This window comes from Rhipicephalus sanguineus, chromosome 6 (assembly GCF_013339695.2).
Source record: "Rhipicephalus sanguineus isolate Rsan-2018 chromosome 6, BIME_Rsan_1.4, whole genome shotgun sequence".
Classification (NCBI taxonomy): Eukaryota; Metazoa; Arthropoda; class Arachnida; order Ixodida; family Ixodidae; genus Rhipicephalus; species Rhipicephalus sanguineus.
In genome coordinates this window covers 108,575,799-108,595,732 of record NC_051181.1, presented here as the reverse complement: position 1 = coordinate 108,595,732, position 19,934 = coordinate 108,575,799, and the positions used below count along the sequence as shown (strand labels likewise).

Below are 19,934 nucleotides of genomic sequence, written 5' to 3'. Positions count from 1 at the left end.
TAAATTTGTTGAGAGTTCGCGCGTGTGCGTTCCCTTCCGTGTGTCCTGTGGTTTTGCGCTCTTTTTTCTGATCTTGTTTTCGATATTTCTGTGGGCCCCGGTGTCCTGAACGCGCAGAGACTTTCCAAAACTACCCCGCCGAGGAGGACTAGTAGTTGTAGTGCTCGACTGCTGACACGAACGTCTCGGTTTCGAATCCCGGCCATGGAGGCCACATTTCGACTGAGGCAAAATGCTAGACGCCCGTGTACTTAAATTTAGGGGCACCTAATGAACCGCAGACAGCCGAAATTACCGCAGCCCTCCATTATGGCGTCCCTCGTACTCATGTCGTGCTTTTGGGACGTGAAACCCCAACAATTATTCTAGTATTGCTTTACGAAAATATAGCTTACTCATTACAGCACCCCACTGTCGGGCAAGATCCTCTTATAACCTAAATATTCAAATATTTTGTCTCTCAACATATTCATGGAACTACTTCTTTTCTGGCCGAGCTCTATAAGCTACCACAAGAACGACAACACTGCACTTAACATCAGCATCCATTTGAACCGCTCGGTTGCTGCATCGACCTCCGGGGTATAAGCGGTGGAATATTGTTCACGGTAAAGTTGCAACGAGAAACGTCTTTCGCAACCTCATACAAGAATTAGCAGCGGGTTTTAAGAGCTGCTGCCACGGCGCGCCATTATGGAGTGTCACGTCGCACGGAGGACATCCCCCAAAGTCAGAAGCGTATTTAGCAAATTTGGTATTTAAAAGCTAGTTGGTTTATAGTGGAATTTATGACCCACTGCGCGAAACTATCACTGTTATGTGCGTACAAACGCGTTCCTTTTTCTGGTAATCAGTTCAAATAACTTTATTCAGTGCCCTGCGAGTCGGTGGGATGTTCCTGGATCCCGCCTAGGCTTCGGCCAAGGTTGCGGCACTTGCCGGCTTCCTCCGCTGGCTGGATGGCCCATAGTTGGTGCTCTAGGTCCGAGCTGAGCAGCACGCCCCGCCATGGGGTCTAGTCGGCAATGGCACTCGGCGGCTCTGCTGACCCGAAGGTCGCGGGATCAAATCCCGAGCGCGGCGCGGCGGCTGCATTTCGGTGGAGACGAAAATGTTTGAGTTTGAGGCCCCGTGTACTTAGATTAGGTGCACGTTTAGGTTAAAGAAACCCAGGTGGTCGAAATTTCCGGAGCCCTCCACTACGGCGTCTCTCATAATCATTTGGTGGTTTTGGGACGTTAAACCCAGATATTATTATTAGAGCTGAGCAGCACAAACGCCGGAGCGCGCATAAGGCTGTCGCTGTTTCAGGCTGCATCCTGGCTATTGTTTCTTATACCTGGACATCACCATAGTATATGCTCTAAGGTGGCTCTAGAGTCGCAATGTTTGCGCTTGTCTGTCGTGTAAATCTGGGTGTATTTTGTGCATGATAGCTGGACTCGGGTAGGATCGTGTTTGTAACGGCCACCCATCGAGAAACTGTTTCTTGCTAATTTCGGTGGAGGCGGTGGGAATGTACGCCTCTGTGGCGTTCTGTGGTGTTCTGTAATTTCGTGAACTGGGGTCATTCCAGCTTCCCACTCCCATTCGTCAGTATTCCCTGAGGCGGGACTAACCGATGCTCGGCCTGTAAGTCCTCGAGCCATACGGTGTGCCGCCTCATAACTACCGTTTGATAGCGTGTGAACGGGCGTCCATGAGATGCACACTTTTCTCGATTATACCAAGTTTTAGAATTCGTAGTGCCTCTGGCGGGATTCGGCCATTTGCGAAGTTTGTATCGCGTTATGCGAATTACTGATGATCACGTCCGCTTGTGTTTGCGCTATGGCTCATACGATAGCCATTTGCGCCCATTATATTTCACTCCTGATGGTGATTGTTTGGCGTACTCAATTAGCACATAATGGCAAAGCTCACGCTATCGCGTAGCGCGTGGTGTAGTCAGATGTGACAGCGTCCCACTTGTGGACAGATGGATTCAGTAGCTGGGGGAAAAGTAGTAGAGAACCTAAGCGAATTCGAAGAAGTGAAGAAGTGGTTGTAAAGATACATCAGGTAAATAACAGCCACCAGCAGACATCATAGTAAGCTGTTTAACGCATTGACAAGATTACAAATCAGGATGTTGCACGCGCGTTGACGATGTCTACCCAGGAGGAAGTTGAAAGAAAGTATTTTATGTGTTGCATGCGCTCACACTATTATCGTTCATTATTTATTTATTAATGCTTTTATTTAACTAACTCTTTCTCTCTTATTTTTTCTATCTCTTTAGCATCAATTGGAAACGCGACCGAACACAAATAACATTTTCGCTTACTTAAAAATTATATCTTTAGAATTATCCTTTCTTTTTTTTCTCCCCCCCCCCCCCACTTTTTTTTTCCCACTCACACATCCTACTGCCGCACGATTGGTGGCCGATCCCCCGTGGTGGTTGTGCCATTCCTCTAGGATCAACCAACCAACCAACTATGTTCTTTTGCATGGCGGAAGTGGCTGCAACCATTGCGAGAGTACTATGAATTGTATGGAGTATATGGTTTTAGCGAAAGAAAAACGATATCCCTGTCTACTACCAACGATGATCGGACTGAATAGAACAGGTGAAGCGCAGTAATTGTGCCAGAGCCGATGTCGGCGATTACAAACAGCTGTCTCTGTTGGTGCATGAGTCTGATAGCTTGCGTCACTGACCGTAGTCTATACCACGCGATGACTGTATTGTTCACTGCACGGATAGCGGGCGTAGACATTTCATATTAACAATCTTCCACCCCTTTGCCATTATTATTGCTATATAGACGTGCAGATTAGGGGATACGTTTTTAACATTACACAAAAAAAAAACATCAAACTCTACCTAAGCACCATAACTCATTGGGCCTTTCTGCAACAAATACGCACTGTGATGCGCACCCATCATTTATTCCAATGAATAGCTTTTATAAAATGTTACGGCTATTCAGCCTAATCGACAATCATCGCCCGTCACTTGTTTCTGTGCATATTTTTTTCTGCTTGCTTTTGTTCTAATGAAAACTGTCAAATGAAGGAATCCACTTTCTGGAAATATTTAAAGGACTGTGAGGACCTTTATTCCGTTAATACCTAAAATTGCTCAATACGCTTATTCAAGAAAGAAATGGCAGCCTGAGCCTACTTTGTGAGTACAAGTAACTTTATTCAGTCAGTCAAAAGGTTGATGCCGCTCACGTTCCTCATGTGTGTTTTTTCCGTGCGGCAGGTTTCTTTCGGAAACGATTTTCCTTCATGGGCAGGAACTTGTCATCGTCGGTCATCTTTCGGAAGACCCTAAAAATGACGAAAGACGAATTCGTGAGCACATGAATTGGTTTCGTGTTGAGAAAACTGTATGCTCTCTTTCGTTCTCTCTCTCCGTATATATTATATATATATATATATATATATACTATATATTATATATATATATATATATATATATTATATTATATATATATATATATATATATATATATATATAATATATATGTGTGTGTGTGTGTGTGTGTGTGTGTGGTGTGTGTGTGTGACATCACGGCTTAGCGCACTCTAATGCGCACTATATATAAGGTTCACGATAATGAATCTTTAAATCGCTATTTTTTTCTATCTCGTTAACACATGCAAACCTCGAACCCTTTCGATCGCACATAGAACATACCTCGTGTGGACTGATGATATCAATTTGGACTTATATGGAACATCACGGCGACGGCGAAGGCAAAATTGCGCATCGAGTGTCCATTTAATTGCTATCACAATAACAAAAACAAATCTCACAATGTGCGGGAATTAATGTTATGCGAAGGAGGCGACGTACATGACACGAAGTAATGATAGTCGTGTCATGACATGCCACACATGCTCCCCATACATTACTGTCATGCTTTGCAAGTTTCGGCACACATTTAAGCGACTGACAAGCGATATCTCTGAACCCAGTTTTCTTACGGCGCAACGTAAAGGTCCCCCACGGTTGTGATTATACCTCCAGCTGTTGATTTGAAAAGCGAGGGGGTAGTTTGTAAACAGAACTTCCAGTAACACAGGAACATGCTTGGCCGAATACAGTAAGTGTCAAGTGTTGTGACGAAATTAACAAACTTGAAAATATAAATATGGACACACTCGCGCAGGGCAGCATGGCTATATCACTGGGAAAGCCTTTCGTCCTGCAGTGGAAAGAAGATAGGCTGACAGGCATAATGCTGATGGTCATAAAACATAACACTAATGCTTCCAACATAGGAAACAAAGTGGCTGCAGGTGCGAAGTACTCACATGTCGGGGTGCCAAAAACCTTCTTGGCAGTACTCGTTCGGTTTACATCTCTTACCCTGTAAGAAATGAAGAACAATATGTTATTTATTTACTTCTTTATTTTTTGCATTCATATAAACATTTCCGAAGCCACCTTCGAGCCAATTTGGCAGATTTAACAACAGGACGGGTAACACAAAGCTGAATGCATGTGCAAGGATTCACTCTTATCTTGATGTAAGATAGAGCCCTAGACTTAATTGATCCAATGAAAAAGTCATAGTAGTATAGATAACCTTTCGACTCTCAGCCAATTTCACCCTTGTATTAAATTTACCGTGCACCATTTTTCCAGTGAAAGTAACTCCTAGGCACACCAGTATCTATTGAAAGAGGAAAATCAAAGGCAACGCTCTGCAGAAAGTCAACAGAGAGCCAACAATAGCGGTATTACAATGTTCAACGGCAGGGAACCGGTTTTAAAACATCAGTCAGTTGTTTGCGTTTTCGGCAAATGTTCACAACTTTCATGTCATATACCCGGCAATCCGTAGCACGACCTCTGAAGAGGGTTCTTGCCACGGCCGCTACATCAGAGAAGCACCTGCCTCCCTGCCTTTGGCCTCAAAGGCTTCGAGAAGGCATTCGTGCTATTTTCCCATCTCTCACTTATACATACCATGCTCACTTGTAATTCATTCCCCACCCTTAGATCACATCACATATCACTGCCATAATTTTATTCTCTATACACACCTATTACGCTTCTTTATAGCACCTGATTTTCGGCCTCTATACAGCCATAATACACCGTCATTGTAACCATCGGTCATCGCTAACACCACATTAAAGACATGCCGCTCTTTGGCCACCCATGGCCCTTGCGCCACAAAACTCCACTAATCATCGTCATCATCAAAGCTGTCAAACGATGGAATCCACTTTTTAGAACTATTTCAGCGGCTGTGCGGACACTTTATTCAGTTAATACCTCAAATTTATCAACACGCTTATTAAAGAAAGAAATGGCAGCCTGAGCCCAATTTTTCAGTACGAGTAACTTTATTCAATCGGTCAACTGCTGATGTCGTTCATGTTCGCCAAGTGTTTTTTCCATGCTGCAGGTTTCTTTCACACCCGATTTTTCTTCATGGGCAGGAACTTGTCATCGGCCACGCGGGTCTCTCACAGCACCTAAAAAAGACGAAAGACAAATTCGTAAGGAAACGAATTGTTTTTTCTTTTGAGAAAACTGTATGCTCTCCCTCTTTCTCTCTCTCTCTATATATATACATATATACATATATATATATATATATATATATATATATATATATATATATATATATATATATATATATATATATATATATATATATATATATATATATATATATATATATATATCCTAATTAATTACTACAAGTAACATCCTGTATGCTCTCTGTGGCATTATTGTCTGTTAGTTCTCATTAAAATTGTGTCTAACAACGAAAAACGCGCCCTTAAAAATAATCTTCTTTCCTTCATATATATATATATATATATATATATATATATATATATATATATATATATATATATATGGCTTACTGGATGACTGTTTTACTATCGCGAATCTTTACATCGCTATTTACATCTACCTTGTTAACACATGTAAACCTCGAACGCTTTCGCTTGCACATCGAGCATACGACGCGTGCGCCGATGGTATCAATTTAGACTTCATATGGAAGATTACGGCGACGGCGAAGGTGAAATTGCGCATCGAGTGTCCATTTTATTGCTGTCACAGTAACAAAAACACATCTCGCAATCTGCGGGAATTGATGTTATGCGGAGCCAGCGGCATGCATGAAACGATATAGTGATAGATGTGTCATCACATGCCACTCATGCTCGTCATACATCAATGTCTTGTTTTGCTAGTTTCGGCATACATTTCAGCGACTGACAACCGATTTCCCCGTACCCAGTTTTTTTTTTTTTACAGCACAACGTAAATGTCCCTGTCGGTAGGGATTATACCTACAGTTGTTAATTTGAAAAGCGAGTGGGTATTTTGTAAACACAACTTCCAGTAACACTGGAACATGCGGGGCCGAATACAGTAAAGGTCAAGTGTGGTGACGAAATTCACAAACTTGAAAATATAAGAAATGAATCATCTCGCGGAGGACATATCACTGGGAAAGCTATTCGTCCTGCAGTGTAAAGAAGATCGGCGATGATTGTGATTACGAACAGGAAACATAACACCAATGCTTCCAACATGCGAAACAAAGTGACTGTAGGTGCGAAGTACTCACATTGCGGGGGTGATATAAAATAATCCTCGCAGTACTCATTCGGTTTACATGTTTTACCCTGTAAGAAATGAAGAACAATATGTCATTTATTTACTTCTTTACTTTTTCAGACGCATAAAAACATTTCCGAAGCCATCTTCCAGCCATTGTGACAGATTTAGCAACAGGACAGGTAACACAAGCCCGAATGCATGAGCAAGGATTCATTCTTATCTTCGTGTAAGATAGAGCCCTCGACTTAAAGATCCAATGAAAAAGTGATAGGTCATATGCATAACCCTTCGAATTTCAGCCAATTTTCACCCTAGTATTAAATTTACAATGCACCATTCTTCAAGCGAAATTAACTCCTAGGCACACCAGTATATATTGAAAGAGGAAAATCAAAGGCAACGCTATACAGAAAGTCAACAGATGGCCAACAATAGCGAGATTAGAATAGTCATCACCGGTGACGCTGCAAGCGTATTTGTCGGACAGGCGAGGCGTATGATGTGAAGGGAGACCTCATATCTTCAACATCTATATAATCTGATTGAATCAGTAACATGGAAGCCACTTCTGGTGTCATGGTAACGTTCGGAATGTACTGAGTATGTGAAAGTTCAGTTACGCGAATACAACTCAGCATGGAGCCAATATCCTGCTTTCAGGTTTATATATCAACGAATACAGCCCTTGTCATCCGTGTTACGTTATTAATTTGTCACATTTCTCGCACCTTCACAACGTCGTTTCGGGCTGCTGATAACTTGGGCAGTAACAAAAGATACATTGTTTCATTCCAACACATAACGCTTCGCCTACTGATAGAAGTAACAGGAGAAAAAGAAAGAAAAATAAACATGGAAGACGCTTGAGTTTCGCCTTCTAGAGTAGAACGCGACAGCGTATTCGGGCCCATTTGCGTAGCCTTCTCAATCGCTAGCCTCGCCTCGGTTTTCGGTGGACACCGTGCCGCAAGAAAAGTGACGTCTGTGAGCGTGACATAGGCTGTTTCAGACTGTTAGAATGCCTACTGCGAATAGAGTTGCGAAGTGCCCACTACGGCATAATTCTTCCTTTACACTTCCTTAAGGAAACACGCCTAACCGCGCTGCTGCACTCTTTGTTGATGCTGTTGCCCTTAACGATGATTAATTTTACCTGTGCGCTTTGTAATTGGTGGGCCTTTAAACCAACTCGTTGCGCAATGCGCATGTTTTGACGCCTGGTGCCATTCCACGCTTCTGTCACGCAATATTACATGCGTTGAGGACACTCATCTCTCTACATGACATTCGTATAGGGTTTTTTTTTTTCGAAACAGTTTCAAGCAGTGGCGTAGCTCTGTGGTAGAACACCTCCATGCGGAAGTCCTGGGTTCGATTCCCACTCGACCCAACGTTTTAAGCGCGGCTGTTTATGCGAGCCGTTGGTTCTAAAGTGGCAACAGAAAATTATCACATAATGAACCGACGCGCGCTATGTTCGTCCTCTTCTTCCTCTTCTGCTTCGCTGCCAGAACATGTGCACTGTTTTGCCCAGCGTGAGATGGATGGGTGACAGAACGAGTACACAGCGAGACAGAAAGAAAAAGATCAAAAGGAAGAGAAGAAGAGAAATTCTAGGCGAAAAACTTTCTTGGCGAAGTAGGATGCGAACCCGAGTAGCCACGATCCGTGGCTACTCGGGTTCGGTTAACCACTCGGTTATCCATGCGCGGTAACAGAGTATAACATAGCGTAGCATAGTATAGTGCACCAAAGGGGTGGGGAGGAAAAGGGGAGGGGAGAGAGTAAAGCATAGCATAGAAAAAAAGAGAAAGAGAGAAATAGAAAGAAAGATAGAAAGAGAGAGAATCACTGAAATATTAAAATTTATAGCCAATCGATAATCGATCAATAACTAATAAATTTCCGCAAATTATAGTATAGCCAGGGGTCGGCAACCTTCCGCACGTAGGCCACATGCGGGCTCCGGCACGACGTCAGTGCCCCCCCCCTCTGTCACTTCCTATCTCTAGGTCCACCTGACCGTTTTGACCTCGAGTGGAGTTAGACAGGAACAAAGAAAGATCACTTCCTGTTGGCATTGTCCCCAATCTTCAAACTTAGCCAGATACGTCTTCACTTCCTTGCCTTGCACAGGTAAAAAAAGGGGAATAAGCATTTTTTGTGCAAAAACTAGATCAGGGAAGGGCCTTCATCCAAGAATCTTAATGTACACGTCAATGATTACTCCTCCCGCGCATCACAATGGGCGACTCTCCTCGTCGTACGTGAGTCACGGGGATGGTGAACCCACTCAAGTTTTGTGTCTACACGCCGCTTGTCTGCGGAAACTATAGTGCCGAAACTAGCTCTTACCAACTTCGCTATAAAAAGTTCGCGGTATCTTTACTTCTCTTGTCTATTTTTGCTTATGACCTATGCTTGTAACTTGAAACCATGTGACATGCGTGCTGAAAAGAAACATGATTTCTATTCGAGTTTTGTACATTAATGTCAATTCAATTTTTTACTCTTGACCTGCAAACCCAACCCCACTCCCACCGCCCTCCGATTTGCCATCCCGCCCCCACCGTGTCGGCTCCATGCAACTTGGCCCTCCACCTGAAAGGTTGCCGACTGCTGGCATAATCAAATCGAAAGACAATCGATAGTTAATCGATAATCCGTCTATAACCAATACATTTCTGGAAATTAGTTGGCCTTGCATAGGTAAGCATCGCACTATATAGTACAAGGCAAACCGATAGCTAATCAATTCCAGAACTATGCCTTTGCTACATAGCACCACGCAAAAGCGCCCGAAAAATTCCCTTCACTGGATAATCTTCTGACCCACGGCATAACCTTCGGAACAGCACAGGTGGTGTGTGTGCGCGGCTGCCCGCGCACTTCGACTAGCCACCCTCTACTTCTCGATCCGCTCTGCACAGCTACGTGGGCGGAGCCAAAACCATGACGTCAGCGTCGGTATAAGAGAGTGGTACATTGGCGAGGAAGAGAAAAAGAAAGAGAAAGAAGGAAGGCCGCCTAGATCCGCTGTTCCTTCAGGCTTTGCACCACTAGTACGAAGCTGTCTTAAATTTGTTTATTATTTATTCATTTTGCATCTGTTTCGAATTTTCGCCCACAGACAACGCTGATTTTTCGCTCACAACCAACGGCGCCGACACCGACACCGGGATTTCTGCGAAACGAGCTCCTTAACGCTGTCGCGCTAAAGGCGTCATTGTAATTTCCACGTCAGTTGTATCCTTATGCAATCTTTATTAACTTTGACGTTCTCTTTCTTGTGAACTTCAAGTAATAATATTAGGAAAATATACTTACATTACAAACCACCGGTTTCTTCCCACTGCCGCCTGCTGCGGGAGTACGACGTGCCGCTTCCGTTAGCGCCACTGAGAAAGAAGGTTTGCCATGAATGTGCAAGAAGTATACAGCCAAAGGAAATCAAGGGTATGGACCTTAGCTCCAAACACAGCTTCCTAACACACGTTCATAAACAGCCCTTCAGCGCAACCACTGAGGTCAGAGCTCTGAAATGACAGGCACTGGAATGACGATTTGTCGTGTGCTGCTAACAAGTGATTTTCATTTCAGAAACGTGTGGTACTTATAAAATAGACGAACACATGCAAAAAGATAATAACCATGCAAGCCGTTGTCATTACATAGGCCATTTCCTATGAGCTAAAAGAAATATCTTAGCAGGCTGACGCAGCTGGCACCTTCTTTTGCAATCAGATTAGCCTCGTCTATTTCCCGCGTATCCTTATCCACCATCTTAAACACAACTGAACGTTCATTAAACAGTGGTAGGCAACCGCAGTCGTTGCAATGCACTGATACGCATAGGCAGAGACTACGACGGTACAGCGGGAATCGTGCTCCCCTTACCCATGGACGGATTAATAGAAGGCAGAGCCCACCTTCGCCTTCCCCTAGGCTGGCCCGGAATATTTCTTAACAGCTTGGCTTGGTCCAAGTTCATTTACATAGCGGAGTGTTGGCCGTCTTGTCAGCTATTTCACAGGGGCCTCTTTATTGCCGCTTATTTTTCCCCTCAGGATTCCAATAATTCGGACCTAGTAACACTGACATGTTAAACATTCAGTTTGATTTGTCACTGGCTCAAGATGAATAACTGAAGTGACCACTTCAGCTTTGGCAAGCTAAAAGATGTCTTGAACCGCGTAGCGGCTAGATTTCGGACAGCAAAAATGCTTTTGGGCACAGAAAGCATCCCGAAGCAGTCAGCGAGTGAGTGCTTTCGCATAGATTTGCTCGCCAATAAAAGTGTAATTTCTTGGATGCCTACAAAAGGGTGTCCTTCCGATGTACCTGCCTGTAGATGCATCGAGAGAAGAACATGGTAGCACATATTCAATTTATCAGTGAAGGGTTCAACTACCAGTTCGGTGACCGAAGAGCCACATTAATATACGTCCGCAAAACGACCCTTGGCGGCGAAATTAGCGGCTCCAGCTTCGCAAAAGGTGTAGTGGTAGCAAATGGTATTTGCCACCATCCATAATTATGTTTCGCCATCCTAAACAAATTCATGAGTATTATTAAAGCTTCCTCTTGCAGCGTTGCCCCTCTCTCCTGTCTGATGCATGTTTTTACGAAGTAAATAAAGCATGACAATAAAAATCCACGGTTCATCCCTCCGTCACAGGAGTCGGTATAGCACGAAACTGAACTGTGTATTCACAGCAGAAGTAGATTATTTATTGTACATTGAATATCAGAGCTTGGACAATGACTATAGTTGTTTGGCAGCCACAGCCCCGTTTGACGTCTTGCTTTGAAGTCTTGTGGCCCATCTCCATCCCGACAACTAACGTCCATGATCATGATTTAAGCCTTGTCGTAGCTCAAGTAAAGATACTCCTGGGCACAGCGCATGGTGAATTCCGCGCAAAGGTGGCATCAACAAGCAAATAAAAAACAACGGTACTCGATGTGCACTCACTAAAGGCGCCGTCATTTGACTAGAGAAACGCGAAGGTGTGCGCTCCCCAGTACCAGGGCAACCTACGCCTGTGCTCCTGCATAGACTACATAGCGCTTTAGGAACACGAGATACAGTTCAGCTTGGCCGTGAACGCGGAAGCGTTCCGCTTTCCGCTGGCTCAAGGCAATGACGTCGACGGCCGACTCTCACGCAGTGAATGCATGAGTGCAGCGTGAGACACTCCAGCGGGAAGCGGAACGCGGGAACGTGTTCTGCTGCCCGCTGGCGCATGTCTCGCTGCACTCAAGCACAAGCACTCGCTCAGTGTGCGACATTCGCGTGTACGTGTCATTGCCTGTCCGTGCCGTTTATTGCAGCAGTTTTATTAGTCCGTGCGATCACACTCAAAGCAGTAGACGTCGGAGAACCGCCGCTGCTGCATGTGCAAGCTACACTAATCTGGCGAGGAGGCATCACACGCTAACATGATGCGAAAGGCAAATCACGTACATTGTTGCCAAAGAACCGAAGCACGGCGTATGGCGCATTGCACCAACCGTAGAGTTTCCACAATAATGCGCTAAAACTACCGAAGCGCTCCCTGCCGGTGCGCGTACTGACATGATGCACTACTTCACTTCCCCACTCCCATAAGGCGACACCGCCCCTGCCAACCAAGATCACTGCGAGAGGGAGCAGCTATGAGAGATATAAGACGCGTTTGTGAAGTCTCGTGCATTAGCGTCAGTAACGCCTAGATGCGCTTGAACGTTCTATGTCGTTCCCTGGATTCCCATGTGCAGAGGGTGTTTAAATCACATCGAAAACTCCTGAAGCTCGATGGAAGCTCATGTAAGCGAGCGCAGCCGTGAGGAACCCTGTCAATGTGTCATTCGCAACAGCGATGCGACCAGCCTAACGTTGAAAGCAGAGTCTGATGAAACCGACATGTGACAACAAGCGTTGCTTCTACGCCATGACCTCCTGACTCGGACTACATTGGTTAATATCTGGGAGATCTGAACTCATTGGGCTTTCACTTATACATGAGTGGTGCTGAAGCGTGATCATTGTTAGTCTTCGTTTTGTTACCCCTTCTGAGAAGCAATCGTGTTAACCAGCCGGATGTGCATGAATTGAAGTATTGGTAACTAAAATGTTTACGGGCATTTTCACAATTCTTGCTTCTGATCCAGTCTTTTAATTATAGATGGCGTTCGCTGGCGTACCAAAAGGGCCTGCCCTAAAATTTCCCTTGCTTTCGTGGTGCGTTCCGGTGGACAGACTCGTAATTCCTTGAGATCTGCTCGGATTTCATGCCATTAATGTGCTGTGAAAACAATATCGGACTATCATTAGTGATCAGAGTGCAGTGTTGCACTTCGTGGAGCCTTCTGTAGGTCAGCTTATTCCTACCCAAAGACTCCCATGTCTCCCTTTTCCAAAAGACATTCAAGCATATGGAGTGATGTTGCGCATTGTGGAAGTCTTCGAAGCCACCTGCTCAAAGTCTTGGTCCTTGAATTTAACTTCATTGTTTTCACTGGTTTCCTACGTCCATGACTTCACTGGTCGCCTGTGCCAATGACTCACGGGCATAGGCAGCTGGCGAAATTAACGAAATAATTCTTCGTGATTCCTTATCTTAAATCTTGGTTTGAATGCGTCTTCCTTAGAAGTGTTAGGCTCAGCTGTGCGTGTAAGGAATCTTTAATAACAATAATAATAATATGTGGGGTTGAGCGTCCCGAAACCACGATAATATTATGAGGGACGCCGTAGTGGAGGGCTCCGGAAATCTCGACCACCTGGGGTTCTTTAACGTGCACCTAAATCTAAGTACACTGGCCTCAAACATTCTCGCCTCCATCAAAAATACAGCCGCCGCGGGCGGGATTCGATCCCGCGACCTTCGGGTCAGCAGTCGAGCGCCATAACCACTAGACCACCGTGGTGAGGCGTGTAAGAATCTTTAATGCAGCATAGCACCAATATAAGAATCTTTTTTTTAACACGCAAGTGTTTTATGCTGGGGTCCACCAAGACTTTGATGACGTATTTCCGTCACGGAAATACGTGAGCAAACTGAACGCCATCAAATGGCAAAGAACAAAACTACAAGAAAAAATTCCATTGACAGGTGTCGAACCCATGCCAAGACCTATCCGTCCGCGACGACGGCTTGCGGGCGTTTAACCCGCTGAGCTACCCCCAAACACATAACGGAGGCATCATGAACGCGCCAAGGTGTCATCGTGGATCGCGACCTAACCTGGAGTCCACATGTCGCATATCTGAAGAGAAAAGTCACATGCATTGAGAATTTACTTAAATTCGTTGCCGGAAAATCATGGGGACCATCCGTGCAATCAATGCTGCATATTTATACAGCCCTCTTTCTCGGATTTCTCAGGCACAGCCTTCCTGCCCTGTCCAACGCGTGCAAGACTAACATCCGTGCACCACAGAGCGTGCAAGCCCAAGCACTTTCTTCGCCTTCCAAGATGTTCATCGACAGTTGCAACAAGAACAGCCGGTCACAATCATATCACTGTTGAGACGCTGAGAGCGTACATTCGGCATTTATCACGGCTACCGTCACATCAGTTAGCGTGTTTGTCAGCGCGGAGGCCCCATGCTTCGTTCTGCGGCATTGTGACGAAACACCACGACCTGGCTTCAAACCTGCGATGCGCCGGCATGTGCGTTGTAGAGTCTCCGTCAACCTGCCGTGTGCTTATCGGTTCCTGGAATCGTTAAGAAGGCACCAATGTCACCTCTAGCCCTGAAACAGTTGTCTTTGCATCTGTTGGACGAAACCTACCTTGACCGCAAACATGTTTACACCGATGGCTCCACTAATTCCAACAGCTCTACCGGAGCGGTGGTTGTTCCATCTGGTAACGTACTGTTACGGTTCAAGTTTTCTCACCTCACGACGTCGACAGCAGCAGAATTCGCAGCGCTTGAAGGTGCGGTCAAATACATACTTCAGCAGCCACCAAATCGATGGGCCATCTTTTGCGATTCCAGGTCAGCCTTACAAACACTACGGTTTGCACGGATCACACGAACAATCAGTGTACGAGATAAGGCACGACTACCACCAAGCGCTCGAGGAAGGACATTACATTATGTTTCAATGGTTGCCGAGTCATTGCGGAATAGTCGGCAATGACCACGCGGATGAAGCTGCACGATCGGCTCGTGTCCAAGACCTGCGGACACCCATACCACTCTTGAGAACGGACGCCGCGTGGCGACTACAATCACTTGTACGTCGTATCACGCTTCTACAATGGAATACGCCGGGTTTTTCCCAGGCGCACCTGTATTCGATTGACTCCAATTTGCAACTTTGTTTGCCATGCGGGCTCTCACGACGCGATGCAGCTTTGCTGTGTCGCACGTGGTTGGGCGTTTCATTTACGAATGTGTATTCGTGTCTTATTGGAATGGCCAGCAGTGCGGCAAGTAACATTTGCGCCTGCGAGGAGACACTTGAACACATTCTATGCCACTGCCCATCATACCAGGCTCAACGACGTAATATGGAAGCCAAGCTCCGTCACCTGGATTCAAGACCACTGATAGAAAAGAAGATCTTGGGACCTTGGCCTACGGTCTCGCATATGCGCTAGGCCACGAAAGCCCTCTTGTGCTTCTTGAGGACTACCGGACTTCACGAGCGCCTGTGAACTAACAGCGCGAGTTCGTGTGGTGTAATTTCAAGCTAACTGTTCATCCATCTCTTTCTTACTCTTCTCCTTTCTTCTCTACCCTTTCTTTTCTATTGTTCCCTTTCCCCCTCCCCAATGTAGGGTACACAACCGAGTAAAGTTTGGTTAACCTCCCTGCCTTTCCCCTTCGTATCTTTCTCTCTCTCTTCCTCTCACAGAGCTCGGATGGATGGATGGATGGATGGATGGATGGATGGATGGATGGATGGATGGATGGATGGATGGATGGATGGATGGATGGATGGATGGACGGACGGACGGACGGATGGATGGATGGATGGATGGATGGATGGATGGATGGATGGATGGATGGATGGATGGATGGATGGATGGATCGATGGATGGATGCTTTGAGCGTCTCTTAATAACGGGGTGGTGACATGTGTGCCATCAGGCTGATGGATGGATGGATGGATGGATGGATGGATGGATGGATGGATGGATGGATGGATGGATGGATGGGTGGATGGATGGATGGATGGATGGATGGATGGATGGATGGACGGACGGACGGACGGACGGACGGACGGACGGATGGATGGATGGATGGATGGATGGATGGATGGATGGATGGACGGATGGATGGATGGATGGTTGGATGGACGGACGGGCGGACGGACGGACTGACGGACGGACGGACGGATGGATGGAAGGATGCTTTGATCGTCTCCTTTATAACGGGGCGGTGACATGTGTGCCACCAGGCTAAAAAAAACGCACCGTTGCTACGACCTTCCCATTCGGCGCGTTTTCAATAGATGTGTATTTAGTCAACGCTTTAACACACCACGAGGTGGTGGCTTTAGACCAAGCCTCGCTCATAGCATCCGTCCATATTGAAGAAAAACTCACAACTTCGCCGCAAAGTCGAAGCAATGAATGCGGTAGCAAGAAATTACAAGGTCACAAGAACAACGCAAATCAGCTCGATACTTGAAGCACGCCCATGAAATGCAAACGACTCACGAAAATAACACGCACAGGATGCCCACGAACAAACAAGGGTAACAGCTTGACACTTGCAGCGCGCTGCACTGCTCAAACACAACGAAGGATGCTCGAATAGAACTCACAGGTATACACAGGACGAACGCGAACTAACAACTGTTTGATCGGCGCGCTACAAACCAACGCTCTTGGATATTTTTTGTTATCTTGAAAACTGCGGCGCGTGGAGTGGCCCCTCCGCGCCTCCTGCCGTGCGGTGGCGTTCGGCGCATTGTTTATATGTTTACCCGGCGTTCCAGATCGCGTGTGGGTGCAGAAATGGGCCACTTTTTATTGCGCGTCTCAAGGGCAGTTTTCAAACAGAAGCAAATTCAACAATTGCTTTAAAGTGCACCCTGCGACAATCTCGCGGGTAATACGGCACACGCGGAAGCACCTCCGAGGCCTGCATACCGCCAGCGTTAAATGGTGTATATAAATAGCTCAGCCGGTGTCGCGTGGTCGAGTTGTTTAAAGCGGTCGAGAGCTTAAATCAGCCGAGAGTGTCCATATAATTGCTATCGCAATAATAGTTTCCCGGTGCTCCCATGGCTGTAGCACCGCGTTTCCCGCTCGCCCTATGAAAAAACAGCCAGGCTAGAGGGAAGAAACGACGCGCGTAGCGTTTCTCTTCGCGTTTCGCGACGCTTTGAAGGAGTGCATACCGAGTATCAGTGCTTATTATGTGCTTGATGATGCCATATTTGCTCAGCGTTCACCATATGCGGTGTCCACGCATAAGTTAAAAATCACAGCATATCCACGGAGTGAATGATGATGAGTGGGCGAAGCTGCGGAGGTTCATCGGTAAACCGTGAATCTTCCGTGAATTCTCCCCAGTACATCATCACCGACGTGAGATCGGGCGCGTTTATACTAAAGGTTCGATGAGAGTTATGACGACTTGCAGCTCACTTTAATTTTACATATACGCTGTGAATTTTCATTGTTTAGAAAACCATTGCTTTAGAAAACATCTGGCGTCTTTCGTTAAGCAGCTGGCGTCTTTTCGTTTTGCTTTAGAAACATCTGGCGTCTTTTCGTTTTGCTTTTAGAAAACATATGGCGTCTTTCGTTGGTTTATTTCATCAATCAACGGCGTTTTGAACAAAATTTTAGGGGCGAAGCTCCTTAAGGCGGCACCCGTTCGTCCCTCGTAGCGTAGTATGTAACCAGTCTTACGCTTTGACCTGCAAGGTGGTGTCGGTGGGAGATTTCTCCTGTGCGTTGTTGAACAATAAAAAAAATTCGCAGCGTGCACGTTAACTAAAAGCCGAATTCTTCTGTCTCTCATTCCCCATTAGCATCCATTGGCATGTTCCAGTAGGAAACGTTAGTAGAAGTAGAAGTGTAAGTGTTAGCTAAAAGCCGACTTCTTCTGTCTCTCATTCCCATTAGCAGCCATTGTTTACCTCCAAGGTAGTGCCTGGCGAGATTTCTCCTGTGCGTGATTAAACAATAAAAATTTTGTTCAAAACGCCGTTGATTGATTAAATAAACCAACGAAAGACGCCAGATGTTTTGTAAAAGCAAAACGAAAGAACGCCAGATGTTTCTAAAGAAAAACGAAAAGACGCCAGCTGCTTAACGAAAGACGCCAGATGTTTTCTAAAGGAATGGTTTTCTAAACAATGAAAATTCACAGCGTACGTGTAAAATTAAAGTGAGCTGCAAGTCGTCATAACTCATCGAACCTTTAGTATAAACGCGCCCAATCTCACGTCGGTGATGATGTACTGGGCAGAATTCACGGAAGATTCACGGTTTACCGATGAACCTCCGCAGCTTCGCCCACTCATCATCATTCACTCCCTGGATATGCTGTGATTTTTATTGTTTAATCACGCACAGGATAAATCTCACCAGGCACTACCTTGGAGGTAAACAATGGCTGCTAATGGGAATGAGAGACAGAAGAAGTCGGCTTTTAGCTAACACTTACACTTCTACTTCTACTAACGTTTTCTACTGGAACATGCCAATGGCTGCTGATGGGAAATGAGAGACAGAAGAATTCGGCTTTTAGTTAACGCGCACGCTGCGAATTTTTTATTGTTGAACAACGCACAGGAGAAATCTCCCACCGGCACCACCTTGGAGGTCAAGATCTGGTACTAGCCTTACAACTGGTTACGCACTACGAGGGAGGAATGGGTGCCGCTTTAAGGAGCTTCGCCCCTAAAACTTCAGCTACCGCACGGGTAGCTGATCATGGGTAATAGTCGTCGGTACAGAGATGTGCCACTAGGCAGTCCAGATCAAGCGGTGCTGTATCTGCCAAACAACAGCAGACATTGTACAAGCTCTCATATACCAATATATCTTACCATGCTTCCATAGCAATCTCTCTGCAGCACATATTAAGAGAATTCTACAGAAAACAAAGGGAAAAACACTTTCGTGCCTGTTGCAGCGCGCGCGATCAGCATTCGGGTTCGACCGGTGCTACCTTGAATGTCCATACCGTCACTCCCTCAAAACACATCCTCCAATGTCAGCTGCGCAACAGCGTTTATTTTTCCTCTCCTTCTCATTAGAAACCATGTGGTGTTATTCTCTTGTAAATTAAGCCTTCAGTAATATTACAAAGAGGTAATTTGTGAATTCAATGAGCTGTTAAATATTTATTTTTTTCACATCTGCGAAAGCTAACTGAAAAGTTATGATCACTTCCTAAAAGACAGCCGTAGCAGACTTCGCCGCTCTGGCACTTACCTTCGCAAAGAAGAACGACGACCAATATGAACACCAGTTTCTTCATCGTGGCTTTCTTGGTGTTGCAAGTGAGTGGTGATCCAGGAAGGCGCAGTAACGTTTACCTTTGTCTGTGCTGCGTCAGCGCCCTTTTATTACGGCGGCTGGTAGATTGGGGATGGCCGGAAGGGACAAAAACATCATTGCGTAACTCCTGGCGCCTTCCAGAATTTACGCCTGTAGCATAATATATAGGAGTGAGTTCGCTCTGCTTGCCCAGAACCCGCTTGTGTTGGGCCTCCTCTTCTCGTGCCAAGATATCTTTGTTGTTACTTCGTATGTAGTTGCAGACACACACGTTCGAAAAGAAAACTTCCTTGATTAACGAACGGTGGGGCTTTCAACATAATTATCTTAAAGTAGTTTCGCGTGTCCTTGCCAGAAAATAAACTAAAGAGAGCCGATGGCGATGTCACGACAGATATAAATCGCGTGTGTGATTGTCAGACTACGATAACTATACTCGCGGACAACTTTTCTTGGCAATGAAGCGAAGGCTACAGAGCCACAGTGCGCTTATCCTACCGCTAATGAATGTAGTCCCACAGTTGCGTTCGTATTTTCTGCGTGAGATGTATGAAATACTCCTTCATTTTCTACATGTAGCTTTTTTGAGCCGTAACGCAGCGCACACAAGCGCAATATTTGAATTTCTTTTACTTTATACGTTGTCACTTTCCGATTTTGCATGCGTGAAAAAGTCGCGCCTTTTACCCGTACCTTAGACGCTGAGCAGCGTTTGCGTCGAAATGCAACGCTAGCCATCACTTTCCACGGCGTTACGAGACGCCCGCCAAACCGGACTACTTCGCGTAGCAGTACATGTGCAGACGCTCCGCCCCCGTAGCTTTCCCTTCATTGCCAAGAAAAGTTGTCCGCGAGTATACTAGAAAAAGGCAATTAC

General features: G+C 45.6%; 4 long non-coding RNA genes across 4 annotated transcripts in view; 1 reads left to right on the top strand and 3 right to left on the bottom strand.

The window, feature by feature from the left end:
- LOC119396152 (uncharacterized) overlaps positions 1 to 19,934 on the bottom strand; it is a 91,590-nt gene that overhangs the window by 33,843 nt on the left and 37,813 nt on the right. The window lies entirely within an intron of this gene.
- Positions 1 to 19,934, bottom strand: part of LOC119396148 (uncharacterized) — a 45,417-nt gene that overhangs the window by 12,137 nt on the left and 13,346 nt on the right. The gene's annotated exons all lie outside the window — the stretch shown is intronic.
- LOC125759016 (uncharacterized) overlaps positions 1 to 19,934 on the top strand; it is a 35,317-nt gene that overhangs the window by 12,176 nt on the left and 3,207 nt on the right. The window contains exon 2 of the long non-coding RNA XR_007416565.1: positions 5,396 to 5,414. This is a non-coding gene — a long non-coding RNA (uncharacterized LOC125759016). The remainder of the gene's footprint in view (positions 1 to 5,395; positions 5,415 to 19,934) is intronic.
- On the bottom strand, positions 5,333 to 19,132 carry LOC119396150 (uncharacterized). Its single transcript, XR_005184395.2, has 4 exons — positions 18,992 to 19,132; positions 9,920 to 9,990; positions 6,600 to 6,657; positions 5,333 to 5,484 (listed from the first exon to the last, which is right to left on the bottom strand). It is a non-coding gene; the product is annotated as an uncharacterized LOC119396150 (long non-coding RNA).